General features: G+C 41.8%; 1 pseudogene; it reads right to left on the reverse strand.

The window, feature by feature from the left end:
- Positions 1-242: 242 nt before the first annotated feature.
- LOC102811160 lies at positions 243-560 on the reverse strand (annotated as a pseudogene).
- Positions 561-21,477: the final 20,917 nt, after the last annotated feature.

Raw genomic sequence — 21,477 nt, forward strand, 5'->3', positions numbered from 1 at the left:
AAGCATTATGTGTAGTCAGCCTATCTTTGTAATACATGCCTATACATAGACATAAAAATGGAAAAGTGGTCAATGAGTGCTGGAGTTATAGAATTTTTTTCCTCACCTGTATTTTGTAAATTTCCTATGATGAACACGTATCAATTTTCATATAAGAAAAAAGTTATTTAAAAAGTATTTTGCTTTTTTTTCTGTAAAAGTTTTTATTTTGGGGGGGGTGGGCACAGTGGACAGGGACCTGCTCAGTCCTTCTTGGCAACCACTTTCCTCATGATGGCCAGGACATTGCTGAGCTTCTCTTGCTTCCTCTTGGTATGGATATGTGTCCCCACCCTTTTCTGGATGAACTTGAACGCCTGCTTTTCCTTGGAGATCTTGAGCAGCTCCATTGCCCAGTGCTCATAAGGCTCAAAGCCACACACCTCCTGGATCATGTCCCGCATGAACTTGGTGTGTTTGGTTAGGTGCCCACTGCAGCGGCTGTGTCTCAGCTTGCTCACGTTCTTGGTTATTTCGTGGCCCTTGTTGAGGTCAATGGCCATAGGGGAGCACACAGCCATGGCTGCTTCTCTTCAACGGCTGCTGCAGCCAAAGCCAAGTGATTCGTTTTTTAAGAGTGGTGTTAAGTCCAAATAGGAGGTGGTGGACTATTCCCATCATCCCTAAAGCACAGTTGTTCATGGAAAATACCTCGAGAATAGTGTTATGGTGGAACAAATAGTGCATCTGTCTCTGTGATCTCCCATCGTTTCAGAAAGGGTCAGTATTCCATGTCACATTCTTTGTCTTTTTCAAGTCTATTTGAAGGCTTTGTTGAACTGACCATCTTGCACTTATACAAGAGCGAGGTAATATATTACTCCTTGAGTTTGTTCCAGGAAGCAGTCTGGTTCTGTAAAAAGATGTTCATGACTCATTTGGTCAGATGATATGAACTATGTAACCCCAGATTTTCCTTTTTGCCTTAGCTCAGAGCCATGCCTAGCTGTTTTAATGATCTCATCTTATGTCTGGTAAGATCTGATTCCTCTGTTCCTTGTAATTATTTCAGTTCTAGTTTCCTCCTCTGTTATTCTGGCCTATATTACATTTACTTATTAAGAAGATTCAGACTTGTCTTTGGAAAAGGTTTGAGTTCCAAACAAATCTTAACAAGCAAATTCTAAACAAATATATAAATATTTGACCATGATCATTCAAAGAAAACTCCTGCAGCCCTCTTGGGGACATGTGTGTACACAGCCCCAGCTATACTGGACAAGTGAGGGCTACGCTGGGCTACCCACACAGGGGAGAAGTGAAGTTTGAGAGTCACCTCCTGTCCCTGATCTAGTTGAAGCTCTTCTGCCTCTGTCCAGCATTGGTTGGGATAGGCACCCTCTCTGCCTAGAGGGAGGCAGATGAGGAGGGAGGCTCCTGGGGGTGATGGAGAATGTGCCTTGGAACAGGACATGCCTCCCTCCACCACTAGGCGTCTCCTGTGGACCCTTCTGAGGAGGTCTTGCTCTTCTGAGTTTCTTTGTGCCCATGGTGCTACTATCAAAAGAGGTCCAGCTCCTTCAGTTCAAAACCAAAAAGCAGTGTCACTGAGACAATTTCAACTCTTGCATTGTCTCAGTAGAACTGAACTCCAGGGCGATTTCAATGGCTGGAGTTCTAGAAGGAGATAGTCAGGTCTTTCTTCTGAAGCCCAGGTGGTACTGTGGCACTGTGGGTTAGGCACTGGGCTGCAAACTGCAAGGTCAGTGGTTCAAACCCACGGGACACTCTGTGGGGAAAAGATGAAGTTGTCTGTTCCCATAAAGATTCACAGTATTGGAAACCCTATATAGGATGGGTTTTGGGTTTTGGATTCTTCAGACGCACCTCTGAATAGACTCAAATCTCCATCCTTCCAGTTAAAGTCAAGCACCTAAGTGTATTAACTGTACCACCCAGGAACCTCCCTTCAGTATTACTGGGTCCTTATTCACTGTGTTCCTCAGCCCAGCAGGGAGTACAGAGAATGGGTTTGAGAAGGAATAAGGAGAGCAGGATGGTGGGGTTTGTGGTAGAAGAGAGACACAGACTGACTGTTTGGAGGAACCTGAAAGACACACGGTGAGTACACAGAGCGTGTTAATTAATGCCGACATTTATCCTGCTGCAGTTGAAGCCTGGGTGGAAATAATTGCTGTTCATTGTATTGTTTTGGATGAAAATGGTAGAAATAAATGGAACTGTCAAGATTGTAAACCGTCCCATCTTCATTATAAATAAAGAGTTAAGAAATGAAATGCAGTAGGCAAGGAGGCAAAGGTTTGAAGATTTCTTTTCTCCAAGGCAATGCCCTTGCTGAAGCCTGGTACCTAGGCATCCTGTTTTCTTTCCTGCTGTTTCTTTATCCCCTCCCTGTCTCTCCCAGCTTGTGCTTCTTAGGAGACCAGTTATCCTCCCTCACTTCCCTTTAAAGCCTCCAGCCTACCAGTTCTTTTTGGTCCTGGTAAACGCCTTTGCCAGGAGCTGTCCTTACATGAGCCCAGAAACCTCTGAAAGATTCTCTAGGAGGAAGCATTGTTCCCTGGTAGAATTCTCACCTTCTAGGTTCAATTTCCTGCCAGTGCTCCTCCCAGACAACCACCAGTCCTCTGTTGGAGGCTTTCTTGTTGCTGTGATACTGAACAAGCTTCAGTGGCACTTCCAGACTAAGAAGACGAGGGAAGAAAGGCCTGGTGATTTCCAAAAATCAGCCAATGAAAACCCTGTGGATCACAATTGGTCCTCAGCCAATCATGAGGATGGGGCAGGACTAAGCAGTGGTTCATTTTATTCTGTTGTGCAGTTAACAACAACAGTGAACTCTATGATGTAGGCATCAGATGACTGTTTTGCTGATGTGGAAACTAAGACTCAGAGAAGTTGAGTAACTCACCCCACGTTACACAGCGCCAGTGCGTGTTGAATGACAGAGCCAAGATTCAGACCACACAGCTGACTCCAAAGCAGCTCTTCTCAGCGCCTTGCTGGTTTCCTAGGAAATTCCAGAGATCATGTGGCTCATTCCATAGGTGTACCTGGTGTAGAAAAGGAAACTGAGGACCAAAGAGATGAAGTGCCTTCCCAAGGTCAACCAGATTGTTCCAGTTTAGCCCTGGACTCTCTTCATTCCACCACACTGCACAACTCATTATATTCAAATACGTTAGTTAATTCATTGAAATGCCAACAACCTGCCACTAAAATTCCTGCCAGAGTTTTCTAACAAGAAGCAGTTTAATTCCAATCTCTTTCCCCACTGTTTTCTGTTTAAAAAACAAACAACAAACAAAAAATAGAGGCATAATAAAGAGTACAGCTATGGAGGTTTTGGGGGCGGTCATCTCCTTTCAATTCCTCTACCTGCCATTAGATGGGGGTGCCAACGTGTGACATGGCTCTAAACTAAGTCAGAGGGAAAGACTTGGAGAAGACAGAAAAAGAATGGCTGCCATTGGTGTGGCGCTGTGGGTTAATGCCCTGGACTGCAAAGTCTGTTTGAACCACAAGGTCGGAGGTTCAAGCTCACCACCTACTCCTCAGAAACCCTATACAGGGTCACTATAGGTCGGAACTGACTCAACAACACTAAACAACAATATATTTATATCAAACAAACCCTGGTGGCACTGTGAGTTGCTAACAAAAGGTCAGAGGTTCAAATCCACCTACCACTCCTCAGGAGAAAGCTAAGGCTGTAAACATTTACAGTCTCAGAAACCCTATAGGGCTGCTATGAGTTTGACCTGACTCGATGGCAGTGACTATATTTATCTTTATCTAATCTTTTTAACTACCTTGTATAGTTTCCTAGGGCTTCTATAACAAATTATAATAAACATAGTATCTAAAAAAACAAACAAACAAACATGAATTTATTCTCTCTCAATCCTGAAGGTCAGGAGTTCAAAATCAAGACGTCAGAGGGCCATGCTTCTTCCAAAGGCTCTAGGGAAGAATTGTCCCTTATATCTTCCAGCTTCAGGTGGCACATGCCATCCCTTGGCTTGTGGTAATAGTAACTCCAATCTCATCCTCCCTCTCCATAGGCCCATCTTTCCTGTGACTCTATGTGTGATTCTCCTTCTCTCATAAGGATGCCAGTCATTGGATTTAGGCCCAGCCCTAATCCAGGATAATGTCATCTCATGATCTTTGGTTACATCTGTAAATATAATCTTGCAAATGTCGCTGTTGTTGTTAAGTGCCGGCGAGTTGGTTCAGGCGCACAGTGACCCTGTTTCCAAGAAGCATCTGGTGGGTTTGAAACGCCAACCTTACGATTAACAGTCCAGTGCTTATCCCCTAGCGCTACACCAGGACTCCAATATTGCAAATACATATTCTAAATAAGGATGTATTCAGAAGACTTGAACATATCTTTTTGGAAACACAATTCAACCCACTATGTATCTCAATGTTCTTCCTGTGACCTGGAAGTCCAATCTCAGATTGTCGGGCTTGGAAAGCAACTAAAGCCAAAGACTGATGTGTGAGGGAAAGAGGAAACAGATACACCAGATACACCAGGGGACGGAGAGGTGCCATGAAATGGTGCAGAGAGCAGGGTGTGTGCAGGTCGGCCAAGCTGCTTTCAGCAGCAGCTCCTGACTTAGAGAGGGCTATCTATCTGCCTATTGCCATTGTATTCAAAGACACTATCAAGCAGAGAAGAAGCTCTGGTAGCGTAGTGGTTATGAATCAGGCTGTGAACCTTAAGGTCAGCAGTTAGAAACTACCAGCTGTTCCATCGGAGAAAGATGAGGCCTTCTGCTCCCTTAAAGATTCACAGCCTTGGAAACCCTGTCCAAGGTCACTACGAGTCAGAACCAACTCCACAGCACACAACAACAACAACATTCAAGCAGAGGGGAGTCTTGATGTGGCACTGTGGGATAATGCGCTGGACTGCAAAGTTGGTTTGAACCACAAGGTTGGTGGCTCGAGCTCACCAGCCACTCCTCAGATACCCTATACAGAGTCACTATGGGTCAGAACCGACTCAATGGCACTTAACAATAGTCAAGAAGAGAGACCAGACTGAGGCATTAATTGTTGATTAAGACACATAAGATGGTAGGAAGAGCATGGACTTGAGGATCCCATGGATTTTGTTTATAGTTGGGATTAAACTACCAACTGATCACTAAGTGGTTGTTTACTTCTCTGAACCTCAGATTTCTCATTTGTAAAGTGGAACACTAGCACACAGTGGACTCTCAATATCTATTTGATGGATTGAAATCTGAGGATTCAAAATCATTTAAATTGCTAGTTAAACATAAGCAGAATCAGCAAATCTTGGAAGAAGTAATCGGCAGTCCACTTCTGAGAGATTAGCCACTGAAACCTCATGAATAGTGGGGAATGTGGTCAGATCTAGTGCTGGGAGGTGAGCCCCTCAGATTGGAAGGCACTCAAAATATGACTGGGGAAAAGTGGCCTCACCAAAGTAGTAAAGTGCTAACAAGTCGGTTCTGACTCAAAATAATCCTGTAGAGGGCTTCCAAGTCTATAAATATTTGTGGGATCAGAAAGCCTCAATTTTCTCCAGCGGAATAGTTGGTGGCCTTGAACCAATGACCTTGCGGTTCAAAATCCAGTTCTTATCCTACATAGCCACCTTGCTCCTTGAAGTAGAGTCATACTTAATTAAATAAAGTAAAGTTTTCAGGACAGTCATTTGCTGATGGGCACGATTCAAAAAGAGAAGAAATAACTGCAAACACTCATTAATAATCAGAGCATGGAATGTACAAAGTACGAATCTAGGAGAATTGAAAGTCATCAGATATGAAATGGAACGCATAAAGATAGTGAGCTGAAATGGACAGGAATTGGCTATTTTGAATCAGATAATAATAACCAACATTGTTGGTTATTACGCCAACAATGACAAATTGAAGAGGAATGGTGTCATATTCATCATCAAAAAAAGCATTTCAAGATCTATTCTGAAGTACAGTACTATCTGTGATGGGAAATATCCATATGCCTATAAGGAAGATCAGTTAATACAATTATTATTCAAATTTACCCACCAACCACTAAACCAGTGATGATGAAATTGATGAATTCTAGCAACGTCTTCTGTCAGAAATTGCTCACACATGCACTCAGGATGCAGTGATAATTACTGGTGGTTGGAATGCAAAACTTGGAAACAAAGATGGATCAGTAGTTGAAAAATATGGTCGTGGAGATAGAAATGATGTTGGTAATCCCATGATAGAGTTTTGTAAGACCAATGACTTATTAGTTTTGAATGCTTTTTTCTTTTTTTCCAACAACATAAATGGCAACTATACACATAGACCTCCCCAGATGGAATACACAGGAATCAAGCTGACAATATCTATGGGGAGAGATGATTTGTTGTTGTTGTTAGGTGCCATAGAGTCGGTAGCGACTCATAGCGACCTTATGCACAGCAGAATGAAACACTGCCTGATCCTGGGCCAACCTCACTATCGTTGCCATGCTTGAGTCCATTGATGCTGCCACTTTGCCAATCCATCTTGCTGGGGGTCTTACTCTTTTTCTCTGACCCTCCACCGTACCAAACATGATATCCTTCTCCAGCGACTGGTCCTTCCTGACAATATGTCCCAAGTATGAGAGACAAAGTTTGGCCATCCTGGCCTCCAAGGAGCACTCTGGCTGCACTTCTTCCAACACAGATCTGTGGGTTCTTTTGGCAGCCCATGGCATTTTCAATATTCTCCTCCAACTATCATCAGCCAAGACAAAAACACAGGCCAAGTACAGAACAGACCATCAATTGGTCATATACAAGTTCAGGCTGAAGTTAAAGCAAATTAAAACAAGTCCAGAAGAGCCAAAACACAACTTTGAATATATCCCACTTGAATTTAGAGGCCATCTCAAGAACAGACTTGATGCATTGAACACTAATGACTGAAGACAAGATAAGTTGTGGGATGACATCAAAAACATCATACAAGAAGAAAGCAAAAGTCATTAAAAAGAGGGAAAGAAAGAAAAAAACCAAAGTGGATATCAAAAGAAACTGTGAAACTGGCTCTTGAACTTAGGGAAGCTACAGGGACTGAAGTAGTAAGAAAGATCTGGAGTTAGAAAATCTGAAAGTAGTAAAAAATGTGGAAGTAGTATGAGACCACTGTTGTAAAAAATTAAGAAAAGCTTTTCTTTTCTTTTTTTTTTTTTCAACACATTATTGTGAATTGGTTGAAGGTTTACAGACAAGATCATCAGTTTTACATTCAACCAATCATACACGTTGTTTCATCTCAATGATTGCAATCCCCTCCATGCAACAACAGTTATCCCGCTTCCTCTCTGTGGTTCCTAGTTCCAATCCACCCACCTTTCCATCCCTTCTCAACTTTGTTCTTAGGTTAATGCTGCCCTTTTGACTTTGAATGCTTGACTATTCCATGGTGAGCACACCTTACTACTATTGTTCCCATTATTTACCTATCTATTGCTGAGCTGAAAGTTGTGCCACAAGGACCCTCTAATGGGATTCCTTTCAGAGCAGTTGGTAATGGTAGCCAGGCACCATCTAGTTCTTCTGGTCTCAGAGTCATGGAGACTGATTGATGTTCACATGTTCTATTAGTCCATTGGACTAATTGATTCCAAGTCCCTTCAATTCTCATCACTCGTTCTTCCACACATGACGAGACCAATAGCTGCATCTTAGATGAATGCTCATGAGTTTTTAATATCCCAGACACTACTATCAAAGTGTGATGTAGAACATTATCTTTGTGGACTCTGTTATGCCAATGGACCAGGGTGCCCCCTGAGACTATGACCTGAGCCCCCAGGCCCAACAACTCATTGCCTTAAGATGTTTGATAATACCTAAGAAGTTTTCATCAGTTTTCCCAGTGTATGCTCCACCACATTCATAGTTGTGTTTGCAGGAAAGGTAAATATACCTATGTACCAATATCTTATATTGTGTGAGTTTTATATATATCATTCACTTTGCTTCGTCTCAATGATTGCTGGGCATGTTCTTCTCTTTTGATTTTCTAACTCCAGATCTTTTTACATTTCATTATATATAGATATAGATAGATAGAGGAGCTCTGGTAGCGTAGTGGTTACGAATCGGGCTGCGAACCTTAAGGTCAGCGGTTCGAAACTACCAGCTGCTCCGCGGAAGAAAGATCAGGCTTTTTACTCCCGCAAAGATTTACAGCCTTGGAAACCCTGAACAGGGTCGCTATGGGTCGGAACCGACTCGACGGCACTTAACAACAACAACATAGATAGATAGATAGATAGATAGATAGATAGATAGATAGATAATGAAGTACACACATATATATTTCTATGCCACTCTTCCTCCCATAGCCGTTGTCTCTGTCCATGTATCTAATAGCAGAGCATTGCTATTCCAAGGTTGTGTATATATCACTATTTACCTCTGTCCCCTTTACCTTTTGTATATTCCCCTATGTCTTCATCTGTCTTCATCATTCTTCTGCCGGTCTCCTTCTTCTTGCATATTGACATCCTCCTTCTTAAATATATTGTCCTCCCTGACACATCCCCTGAGTTCACATGTGTCCACTGTCTAGCCAGTGAATTACTCTCCCTTCCTTCCCACCCTTAGTAGCCATCAAATAATGTTTCTTTTAGCATGAAAACTTAAGAAAAGGTTTTTCTTAACCACATTCTATGATGTTTAGTTACTAGGGGTGGGGGGAAGGGAAAATTATTCCCAGACTAGACGGTAGACAACAACAACAAAGAGGGTAGACACATGTTAACATAGTGACATGTGTCTACCCATAGGGGTAGGCAATATACAGTAAGAATGAAATTGGCAGGGGAAAGATGAAGGTAGAAGAAGACACACGGAGGAATGCAAGACAAGGTGATATTTTCAGTCCTCTCATATGCATGTGAAAGCTGGACAGTGAATAAACAAGACTGGAGAACTGATGCATTTGAATTATGATGTTGGCAAAGAATACTGAAAGTACCACGGACTGCCAGAAAACAAACAAGCGTGTTTTGGAAGAAGTGCAGCCAGAATGCGCCTAAAGGAGAGGATGGTAAGATTTTGTCTCAGGTGCTTTGAACACGTTATCAGGAGGAACAAGTCCAACATCATGCTTGGTAAAGTAGACGATCAATGAAAAAGAAGACCCTCAAGGAAATGGATTAACACACTGGTTGCAACAATGGACTGAAACATCACAACAGCTGTGAGAATGGTGTAGGACGAGGCAGTGTTTCGTTCTGTTGTGCAGAGTCCTTGAGTTGGAGCTGACTAGATGACACCTAAGAACCACTACAATGACCATTGTGATTATTCCAAAATGTGTCAGGAGATCTGAAAACTCAGCCTGATTTATTCTGGATGCACAGAGCATGAGGTCAAGCCTCTCTAGAGGTTTTCTAGACTGGGTTGAAGTTGTGGGACCACTAACTTAATGAGTAAGTGTGCATGCACATAAACACACATGGGTGTGCACTTGCTTCTTCGCATACAATCAAGGCACTCACACTAAAAGGAGGAAGCTCAAATCATTAAAATCAAATGGCAGATCTTAACAATCAGACTGACTAAGTTTTCTTCCTAAGATTCCAACAGACTAGAGTTATCAGCAGGTTTCTAAGACAGTGTATTAAGCACTGGTGTGGCGCTATAGGATAAGCACTCGACCTCAAGGTCAGTTTGAACCACAAGGTCGGCAGTTCAAACTCACCAGCCGCTCCTCCAAAACCCCTTACAGAGTCACTATGAGCTGAACTAACAACATTGATTTTCCAAATACTAGCAGACATTTTGGAGTTGTGGTGTGGCACTGTGGGTTAATGCACTGGACTGCAAGGTCGGTTTGAACCACAAAGTTGGCGGTTCAAGCTCACCAGTCACTCCTTGGAAATCCTATTCAGGGTTGCTATGAGTTGGAAACAACTCAATGGCACTTAGCAACAACAACAAGCAAACATTTTACTAAAATCCAGAAGTGTTCTGCCAAAAAACGAGAAGAAAATACCTAAACAATAAGAAAAGTGGTGTCTCATTTTAAGGAACCCGGGCAGTATACTGGTATGAGTTAGTGTAGCAGGTATGAGTTAGGTTACTAACACAAGGTCAGCAGTTGGAATCCACCAGCCACTCCTCAGGAGAAAGATGAAGCTTTCTGTTCCCATAAAGATTTACAGTCTCAGTAACTCTCTACAAGGCCTCTGTGAGTCAGAACCAACTCCACGGCACACCACCACCACCACCACCACCATAAATATTTTACCACATTGTAACTTCAATGTAGTAAATTGAAGTTGTCCTTGTCTTATCCCTGATGGCTCTATCAACTGAGTGAGTGAACGGGTCAGGTTTAGGTTTTAAAATGCCTCCTAAGACCATTGGGGCCAGTTAGCTTACTTGACTGGACATTGTGTTCCAGCTACAGAGAATGTTCTTTTCCTGTCAGAAGCTCTGCCAGCCCCTTGCCACAGTGAAATATCAGTAAACTCTTACCATTTTTCTTGGTTTCTTTAAGAGTGAACATTAGACATACTAAGAACAACAACCCGATCATTAAGCCCTGCGTGGTTCTCCTAGGAGCCTGTGCTTTCACCCTAATCAGGTTATGGACAACTCATTCTATCCCAGCCATTCATCTTCTTTATTTATACACACACCAAGTGGCATTCTTCTTAGCATCAAAAAACAGTCATCAAAATTGAGAACAGCAAAAGGTCTCTCATTATTTACAGTGTTAAGTAACATCTATTTGCTTTCATTAGTTTTCAAACAGCAAAGAACACTGGTTCTGATTAACCTTGGCATGTATTAATTATATCTGAGGTCTGGGGTTGTTTGGTCTACAATAAAGGATTACTTAAGGGTGACGCGTGATCTGAAATGTGAGGCACCCAGGTCTCAGAAGTCACCTGACTCAATATGTTTCCTCAGTCAAAGTTTCCAGCCTCAGGATGGCAGGAGCGGATGTGAGCTTGTCACAGAAAGCTACATTTTTTGTGTTTTGTTTTGAAGCCCTCAGCTTTATCACCCGTTTTATGGGCTGGAGTTAAATGGCAGTACAATGCAGTTTGCTCTCTTACTGCTCAGCGCTAACAGCCATGATGAGCCATAATTAGAAGTAAAACCACCACATAAATAACGTGGCAGAAAAAATTGCCACTAGGAGAAGCTTTTGCCATGGGAACTTCAGTAGGTCTGGGGGATCCATCATACTTAAGGGGCACAGCATGTTTGAGCCCATATTTGTCTTCCTAAAGCCAAAATGGGAGTCATTTAGACTTTCAAATACGCTTTTACAAATAGAGACTGCAGGTTTAAACAGTCTGTCTGCTGTTAAGTGTGATGTACAAACCCTTCGCCTGAAGTCCAGGACAGCTGCAAAGCTGGGAGGTAGGAATGGGCACGCATTACCAAGGAAGGAGAGAAAAATCAGAGAGAAAGAGGACGTGTGAACGTCTCTGAAAAGGGAAGACAACAAGTATGTCACCTCTGAGCAGAAACATCTCCACATATCTTTGAGCAGGAAAAATTAGGGTTCCACATGGGGAGACAGGCGAGGTTGGGATGCCTTGCAAGTTTTGATATCATGACTTGCACTTAGTAATGGAATGGGAACAGAGAGACTGACCCTTTTGAGCACCTACTAGCTCCTAGGTATTTTATACTGATTTTCCTTCATTATCAGAACCACCTTAGGAAGTCAAACTGTACAGCCCCTGAACGAGGCCTTCTGGGAATAGGACCAACAGCCGGTTTTCACCATTAGGACCAGGTCTGCCTTTCATTTGCAAAGAGGCAGCAGATAGAAATTAGGAGGAATTGCAGTACGTCATATCCAAAAACACACTGGTAGAGTTGATTCCTTATAGAACAAAGTAGAACTCTTCCCAAAGGTTTTGGAGGCTGTGAATCTATGCAGAAGCAGGCTGCCTTATTTTTCTCCCTCAGAGCAGCTGGTGGGTTCAAGCTACTGACCTTTAGGTTAGCAACCCAATGCTTGTTTCACTGTGCTACTGGGACTTGTTCCACAGATCACAAAACCCCACTTACATGTCGTCCGATTCCGACTTAGTAAACTTACCTAGGGTTTCGGAGGCAGTAAATCTTTACAGGAGCAGAAAGCGCCTTTCTTCTTCAGAGAGGCTGGTGGATTCAAACTGCTGACCTTGTGGTTAGCAGCTCAACATGTAAGCCACTACTCCCAGGGCTCCTTTCCACATATCATAAAGAACCAAAAAAAAAAAAAAAGAGGGGGGGGGGGGGAACCATTGTCATTAATTTTCGTGCATGGTGTCTTCATGTATGTCAGACTAGAACTGTGCTCTAGAATTTTCAATGGTTGATTTTTCAGATGTAGATCATCAGACCTTTCTGCTGAGATCTCTCCGTGAACTTGAACCACCAACCTTTCAGTTAAAAGCTGAACACATTAACCATTTGCACTGCCCAGAGATTCCATCCTGTAGACACCAGACATTAAGAAAAACAATATCCTCTCCGCCCTGGCCCAATGTCACCTCCCTTAGACAGAAAATAAGGAAAGAACCCCCCCCCACACACACACACAAATAAACTCATAATATTTTGTAATGGACGGTGTTTTTCAAAATCCTCATCATTAAAATTTTTTTACTTAAGTGCCTCCATTTTGTTTTATCAAGTCTGAGTATTTTCTTTTCATCAGTCAGAATGCTTAAGGTCTGATTTTTACATGGAATGAAGAGAAACATTCCTTTGACTCTTCTCAAAACCCACATGCATTTTCTAAAGCTGACAGGCTGCTTTCTTCCTTCCTTTGCAAAAATCAAGCAAACAATTTTTTTAACAAAAATAAAATTCATCGAAAATCCTGTGTGGAGAGTATTTTTATAAGAAAAGTTTGTGTCTGTTTCTAAACAGCACATTGAGCTAGATGGCTTTATACTTAAATAGGTTGCACAACTCTGCTTCACATGGGATTTGTCTATATTTATATCTCTGCAGGCCATGTATGGGGTGACAAGAACATTTTTTTAATTAAGATATGAAGTGCTCATTTTTTTTTTGTGGACCTGTTATATTCTAACAAATTTACTACACGTCTCAGAAAACGCAGAGCTTTGCCAAAGTTGGTGAGTAACCCAGCATGGTTTATCTCCAGCCCACAGCTCCTTCCCTGAATTCAATACTGCAGGCACAATTTAATGCAAACCCAATTTATGACTTAATGCTCTAGGGACCATAGTGGGAGATGGTTACATTATTCTTTTCTAATCCTATTTGTGTTTTAATTTGCTAAGTCTGTAATGAGGTGCATGCCTTGAATAGATTCAAGATCTTTCACATTGCTTTTGACTTTGTTTAATATAATAGATTTTACAGTTTGCATTAAATACCCAGGTGCTACGGTCAGTATTATCTCTTTATTTTCGCAACTAGAGTGAATAAAATTACACCATGAAAGTAATTGTGTACATGTTTCCTTGTTTATTGTAATGGTTTATTTCCTATTATAATTCTTGATTCAAATTACATCTGGTTCTCCAAACGTCAATTCTCCGTGGGCTCTTACTTCCCCTTTGCGCACAATTGTTCGCCTCCAAAGAGAAGGGGGTCTTGGCTGACAGTTTATGAGTTGAATAATAACAGAATAAGATTTCTAGTCTGATTTATGACATTTCAATTAAACAAAGAGAAAGTAAGTAACTGAAGAAGATAGGAAGTATGGAAGTAAATAAGGAGGGAGGGGAGGAGACTGGAAGGGAGGAAAGGAGGGGAGAAGGGCAGGTGGGTGAGTGAGGAAGCCGCTGTGTCACCATAAGCCCACGATTTTATTTGTGGCGTTTGGATGAAATGCACCACCCTAATCAGAGCTGCTACATCACCCAACTCCACAGTGTGTCATTCGCTATCCATAACTGTGTTATAGCCAATTATAGCTAAATTCTCCGTTCTGTATGCACAATCAAAGGGCGTCTGGAATGCATTTTGCTATTTTCTGAATCCTATTATTGCAGACATGTTTATTACATTCGGAAGATGGCTTTTTGAAATTACATTGGAATCGTACAACCCACCTGCCATTTACAAACAAAAAGCCCTAAACATTTCTTAACAAGGATAAAGTTCACTTAACTCTTTGTTAGGAACTTTTCCCATGTTCTTTTTTTCTCTAACGAATTTTTATAAGACTCATTGCTCAATCCTCTCTCTATTTGTAAACCTAGCTAAGCTCTCTGGCTAATACTTGTTTTTAAATTGATAACACAGCAGATCAAAAAAAAAAAAGGAGTTGCACACCAGTTACTGACTTCTCTGGTGGGTGTTCACGGTCATTTTCACTAGTAAGTTTTCTCAGAATATGGATCAAGGAATTGTATGATTGATTACAAATTATAACTATTTGATAGGCACAAAGTAGTTCCTTGAGGTTGCCTGTCAAAAGAAAACATTTTCAAGTTATGTCTTTAAATTTCATTTGGGGCCATTTTAAGAGGAAAGTGAGTGATGTTAGGAAGACACATGGCAGCTATTTGAAAACACAACATCTCATCATTAATTATTAAGGGAGAAATGAAAGCATTTCTACACCAAATGCTTTCCTCTCCCTCACCATCCCAAACTTAACTTTGTTACTAATATTTGCCTCACAGAGCCTGGGGAGATTACTACCTTTTTATTTGCTATTTTTACAGGACCCAACAAAGTGCTTTTAAAACATAGAACCACTTAATTCAAGTCAAGCTTCTTCAATACTGCTTTCATTCAATCCCTTTCTAATTTGTTTTCTTCCAGCCAGGAGCCTGAAGAAGACACTGTGATTTATGTTTTCATTTATTTATTTTATTTGGACTTTTCATTTAAGAAAAGAAATTCAGCACAGCCCCCACCACCCTCAATGTTACATCATCTCATCCCACCCCACCCCTTTGTGCTGAGACCATTAGGACTTTTTGAAGGCCAGACATCAGGGTTAGAATCCAATTTCTGTGGAGCTTCTGGCTACATGTCTGGATGGAGCTTGCCTTGACTGTTTTTGGGACTTTTCATGGTGCTCAGTGTGACAACACCCATCTCTTCAGACTGCCATTGTCTTTTGAGAACAGGAGCTTTATCGCTTTCTTTCTTTATCATTTCACACTCTGATTCAGAGCTCTCTTTAATGAAGAAAGATGCTTTGCCACAGTGGTTAATTTTCCACAAAGATATGGTTAATGGTGTAAGCATGGACAGCAGAAAAGATATTCTTGTTCAAAGTTATGTCTGGTTTTGTTTGGGGGTTTATGGTAAGATGGAGGAACATCTGCATGATAAAGAAGAGCTTGCACTTGCGGGACCAGCAGCTGTGGGCTTGCATCTCACTCCCATTTCCTACCTATTGACTTCCTGCCTTTCAGCAAGTTCCTCTTTCTCTGGACACTGATTCATAGATCCACTCAGTCGGTCAGCAAAAACATTTATCAGGCACTGAGTTAGACACTGTGAGTAACTGAGGGAGACATACGCATGATTCCTGCCTGCCCTGATTTTTCAGTCTACTGGGACAAACAGATTAGCAATTCCAATAAAGTTTGGCAGAGGCAAAAATAGGGGACACCAGGGAAGACTTCCTGGAAAAGGTGATACGTAAACAACATGCGATCATGTTCTTGTGGACAATTGTTGTTGTTATTAAGTGCCTTCAAGTCGGTTCCGACCCATAGTGACCCTGCACAGGGTTTCCAAGGGTGTAAATCTTTATGGTAGTAGAAAGCCTCATCTTTCTCCCGCAGAGCGGCTGGTAGTTTCGAACCGCTGACCTTAAGGTTCGCAGCCCAAGTCGTAACCACTACGCTACCAGAGCTCCTTAGTAGGCTATAATATTTGCTTCGTGTGCTTGCTCTGAGAACAAGTGAGGTAATATGTGATAAAGGCTTTGTAGTGTACTCATCATAAAGTAAAATCTTGACAAATGGTGGCAATGATTGTCACTATTGCCAGGTACCATTCCAGAACTTCTGGGGTGGCATTGAGGGCTAATGGACTTGACTGCAATGTTGGTTTGAACCGCAAGGTCAGTGGTTCAAGCTCACCAGGCACTCCTTGGAAAACCTATATAGGGTCACTATGAGTTGGAACCAACTCGATGGCACTTACCAACAACAACAACAACCATCCCAGGATTCTGAATGAAGTTAATACCAGAGAATCGTGGCATTTCGCCTGCAAGAAGATGTGAGCTTAACCCTGTAAGTTTAATTATTTTGCATAGAGAGAATGAGCAATAATGTTGTCTTAGAACACCAAAGTAAATTTGATGATAAAGAAACTAAGTTAATAGGTGCTCTCAAGTAAAAACCCTAAGCAATTGAGTCTCTATCAAAGATCAGCTTCGTTAGTGCAGAAATGAATCAGACAGCTCAGTTCTATTCATCTCACAAGTAAACTCATCTTCCCCATGAGTCTTGAATATTCCCAGCAGAAAATGGTTCGAGGACTAAGGTGCGCCTGACCCAAGTCATGCATTTTCAATAGCTCATATGTATGTGAAAGGTGGACTGTGAAGAAGGACGACCACAGCAGAATAGGTGCATTTGAATTATGGTGTTGGTGAAAAATATTAAGAATACCATGGACAGCCAGAAGCACAAATCTGTGTTGGAAGAAGTAAAGTCAGAATGCTATCTAGAAGCCAGGATGGCAACACTTCACTTCTCATGCTTCAAACACGTTATCGAGGGGGATCAATGCTTGGTAACGTGGAGGGTTGGCAAAAGAGAAGAAGACCCTGATGAGATAGATTGGCACAATGTTAGCAGCAATGGGCTCAAATGTAACAATTGTGAGGGTGAAACAGAACCAGGCAGTGTTTGGTTCTGTCATGCATAGAGTTGCTCTGAGTTGGAACCAACTCGATGGCACCTAACAACAACAACTGGATGAGCCCTCACTTCAGGCTTTGACAGATTGAAAAAATCCACATAGAAATACTTTTTTCATTTGATTCTAACAGTACTGTCCCTTTAAGTAGGAAAACCCAGTCATCAATAAATAGTTACTGATGTAGTGACTAATTGATGGCCAAGAGTCTCTAACAACCTAAGAGCTCATTAGGGTTGAGTGAGACAGCAGGGATCTCTGAAAATGTTTTTTACCCTGCACAAAGGCTGTGGGAGTTTTCCTGTACACACATCAGACCACTACCTAGTTTATTAAACATATAAATGGGAAACCACAGCATGAACAAAGTGGATCTATCTGACTTGAGACTAGCAGGCAAATATGGAACCCACATGACAGAGCTGTGTAACGTTATCAAAATAACAGGATGGGAAACTTGGGAGAGACATGCTAAGAACTAAATAGGTAACGACTTCTGCCAATCACTGAGTTGTCACCATTGTACTGTGAAAATAAATTCAGAGTGAATTAATTCATCATTCACCCATCATTTTAAAAATTGATGTTTATTAAGTACCTATTCTTCAATATAGCTGTTGTGGTGGTTAAGTCAGTTCTGACTGATAAGGGCCCTGTAGAGGGTTTCCAAGGAGTCCTGGTGTGGTGCTGTAGGATGAGCACTGGAACTGGACTGCTAACCACAAAGTAAGCAGTTCAAACCCACTAGCCACCCACTGGAAATTCTATACAGGTCGCTGTGAGTTAGAACTGATTCAACGACACTTAACAACAACAGTACAGGGTTTCCTAGGAGTGGTTGGTGGATTTGAATCCCCAACCCTGTGGTTACCAGTCCAGTGCTTAGCCTAGAGTGCTACACCAGGACTCCATAAATATGACTGCTGTTGTTAAGTGCCATCGAGTCAGTTTCGACTCATAGTGACTCTGTCCAGGGTTTCCAAGTAACAGTTAAAACCGACCATGTAGTCCAGTGCTTATCTACACATAATAACTGCAAACCACAAGGTCGATAGTTCAAACCCACCAGCTGCTCCTCAGAAACCCTAAACAGGGTCACTGTGAGTGGGAATTGACTCGATGGCACTAAACAACAGCAATGTATTATACAACCAATAAGAAAAAGATCTAGGATTCAAATGCAGGCATCTCTCTAAAATTCCTGCTTTTTTTTCTTCAACACTTTGTTCTCTATTCGCAAATATTTGTCTCTAATGATAGAAGGAAGGATGATTACTGTCAGCATCCATTTTAAAAAGAAATAGCCCATGGTAAATTTTTGGCATAATGAGAATATTCAGGTAAACCCCAGGTAACGATGATGAAAATTCTCATCCAGCTTTTCTTTCCACCGTTGGAACCTTCCCAGCCCCCACTTCTGGTCTACTACCAGAACACTCAGAAATATTATATACTGAATATGTGTAATACATTATGAGAGCACCATGGCTCCATACGGTAAGCACTGGACTGCAAACCGCAAGGTCCGGGGTTCTAGCCTGCCAGTTGCTTTGTGGGAGAAAGATGAGGAGGCTTTCTGTTCCCGCAAAGATTAAAAAAACAAAACAAAAAAAAACCTTGGAAACCCTATACAGGGTCGCTATGTGTTGGAAATGACTCAAAGGCACTGCACTTAACAACAATAATGCATTATAGTACAATTCAAGAATGTAAACCCTTTTATTCATTGCAGAACCTGTAGTCTATGATAAGATGTTTCTGATCTGCTCTCAGAAACATAAAGAAGCATGGTCTTTTTCTGGAAACAACCCCTGCCCACTGATCAAGCTGGAACTGCCAAGGGACAGGAAGAGAGATGCAAACACCGTCAAAGATTGGCCCATGGTATAGAAGTCTCTCTAGTCAAATTTGAAAAGGCACATGTCATGTAATATTTTTGTTCAGCAAAACCAACCCCATCTTATCTTTAACTGAACTAAAGGTTTAACTGAAAACAAGCATCAGAGAAGCAACCGGGATATTTAAAGTATGTTTAAGGAAGTGATTTTGAGAGGAAGGCATGTCCATCATTCCCCAACTCTCATTAGCTAGCTAAGGGCTGCTCCTGGAGTGCTGAGTCCCTGGTACTTCCTGCTACCCTGCCCGCTAGCTGATGGAAATGCTTGCTGCAGAACACTCAATCCAGTGCCAAGAGGTTATGAGCAGAACTGAGGAAACATCTGCTGCCTGTGCTACTTGGTAAGAGAATGACCAGAACAGCCCCAAACCCACATCTGTCCATGAACAAATAGAACAGGACCATATTTTTACCTTAGTAGTGTGTACGTGACCCACCCTGCCTGGTAAGATGAGAGTATATAATAGTAGCATAAACATCCTAAAATATGTCAAGATCTGAAGAGGCAGCTGTTCGTCCCTCTTTTAAAGGATTCAGGCAATGTTGGTTGACCTCTATTATAGAACTGGCATATATTAGCTGAAATAATCCTTTAACAGTTTTTTAGTACCCAACTATATGTTCTGTTATAAGGAATAGCAAATGTTTAATCATAAATATTTTAATGGCTTCAGGGATTCATGGTATTCAATGACCGTGTTAAATGATAATAATCACATCTGGTTTATTACTATAGTAACTCAGCAGCTTCTCTTCAGCAGTTATTTTTTATTATATGTGCTGTGCTACTGTCATGGTCATTTTATAGCAGTAATATTTTAAAGTGGCTCATTTGTTTGTTTAAGGACAGTTTCACAATATATTTCTGTATTAATATACGTTTTGTACTATTATTTCCAAGCTGCTACTGGAAAATTGATCCTAGACTGTTATGACTGGAGAGGCCAGAAGACACGAGAAATACCCAAGCCTAGATGGAGTGGGGACCAGATGGGATTGTCCTGGCACCCTCTGGAGAGGAGACAAGGGGACTGACAATTGCTGTTGATGCTTATTCATGAATGAAGGAGTCCATTAAGAAAGGTATACAATGATCAACAGAAAGGGAAGACCCAAATTTGGGGGGGCATTTCAAGAAAAATACCAGAGTGAAAACAAAGGCATCTGGAAAGAACCCAAAGATTTTGCAAAGGTTTGCAAGGCGATCATCAGGCCATCTCCATTTCAATAACAAGGAGCCAGGAGAGGAAGAGTGAAACAAGGGCGCATCAAAGCTCCCCACTGGGTGGTAGCCACGCAAATCTCCTCAGAGTGGGCATTGGGAGTGAGTGCAGTATGGGGCATGACTGAGCAGCACCGCCATCATTGGACCTATCGTTTGGCTGGTTCCGAGCTGCAGAATACACTGGTTGCTGTGTATTCTATACATCTTTTACCCTGTACATCACAAGGTGTCGCTGTGATGGGCAAATATTAGCCTGAAATTGTATTTGGCCCCTTTGAGGGACAGGGGAAGGAAAGGGTCCTTAATAACCCAGAGGAGTAGATTTCCTGTGACATTCTGCTGAACCATGTTGTGAAAATTCAGAGGAACCCAAAGAAAACGGCCAGGGTCCTGCTTGACTTCCTCTTGGCTGTATCCCAATTGGTTGGGTGACAGAGGGCAAATGACTTTTACAGCTATGAATGATGTATGACCGTAAAATGGTCTGTAACCAGAAGTGCCAACTGACATGCCTGCTGATTTAACGGATACCCAGGGTTATGTTTGCACAGAGACGCTTAAATAAACACGTGCTAGGTTTGAGGCCGTTTACCAAGCAATCATTTCTCTTGCTCTTCTTTTCCATTTTATTTTACTTCATCATAAAAACGAGGGTAGTAAAGCTATGATTCCCTTTTATATAAAAATGAAGATTTACTCCTTACCGTGGCAGTTCCTCGTTCTTCCTCTCTGCCTGGCTCGTTTTTCCCTTTTCCTTCTTTCTACCTGCAGGGGGAGCTGCTGTGGATGAGTGAAGGAGTCCATTAAGCAAGTTACAAAATAATCAGTAGAATTGTTGGAGAAGCCCACGGCAGGGTTAACAGGTACCCCTTGAATGACTTGCCCCTTGAAAATGGAAAAACGAATGCCTAGCATTTGGTGAAGGGAGTGTGGTGTCTCTGTAAGATAAGCACTGGACTGTGAACCACAAGGTCAGAGGACTGAGCCCACCAGTAGCTCCATGGGAGAAATATGAGGCTTTCTGGTCCTGCAAAGATGTACAGCCTCAGAAACCCTATACAGGGGTCACTATGAGTCAGAACCGACTGGACAGCATTTAACAACAGCATTCAATGAATTAAGAAAACTTAGCCCCGAAGTCACTGTCAGATCAATGGAATCTGAAGATTTCTGTTCAGCCAGAGATCAGACACAGAAAGGCAACCTTTTCCATGTAGTCCTCACACTGGGAACTATCTCATGATATCTCACTGGCGTCTGTGATCTTGGGTTTCTTTGATACAATTGTGACACTGATGGCAGTGATGATTAATGCAAAATTAGACTTGAGTCTGAACGTTTAACCTAGATAGATGATTTCCACTAACTGACCACTGAACATGGTCACTAAAAAAAGAATTGTTACTACAGGGTTGCTTCTGACTCATGGCAACCCTCTGTGTTTCAGAGTAGAACGGTGCTCCATAGGATTTTCGATGGCTGCTGGCTCAGTTAAAAACAAAA

Source organism: Chrysochloris asiatica, unplaced genomic scaffold (assembly GCF_000296735.1).
Source record: "Chrysochloris asiatica unplaced genomic scaffold, ChrAsi1.0 scaffold00006, whole genome shotgun sequence".
Classification (NCBI taxonomy): Eukaryota; Metazoa; Chordata; class Mammalia; order Afrosoricida; family Chrysochloridae; genus Chrysochloris; species Chrysochloris asiatica.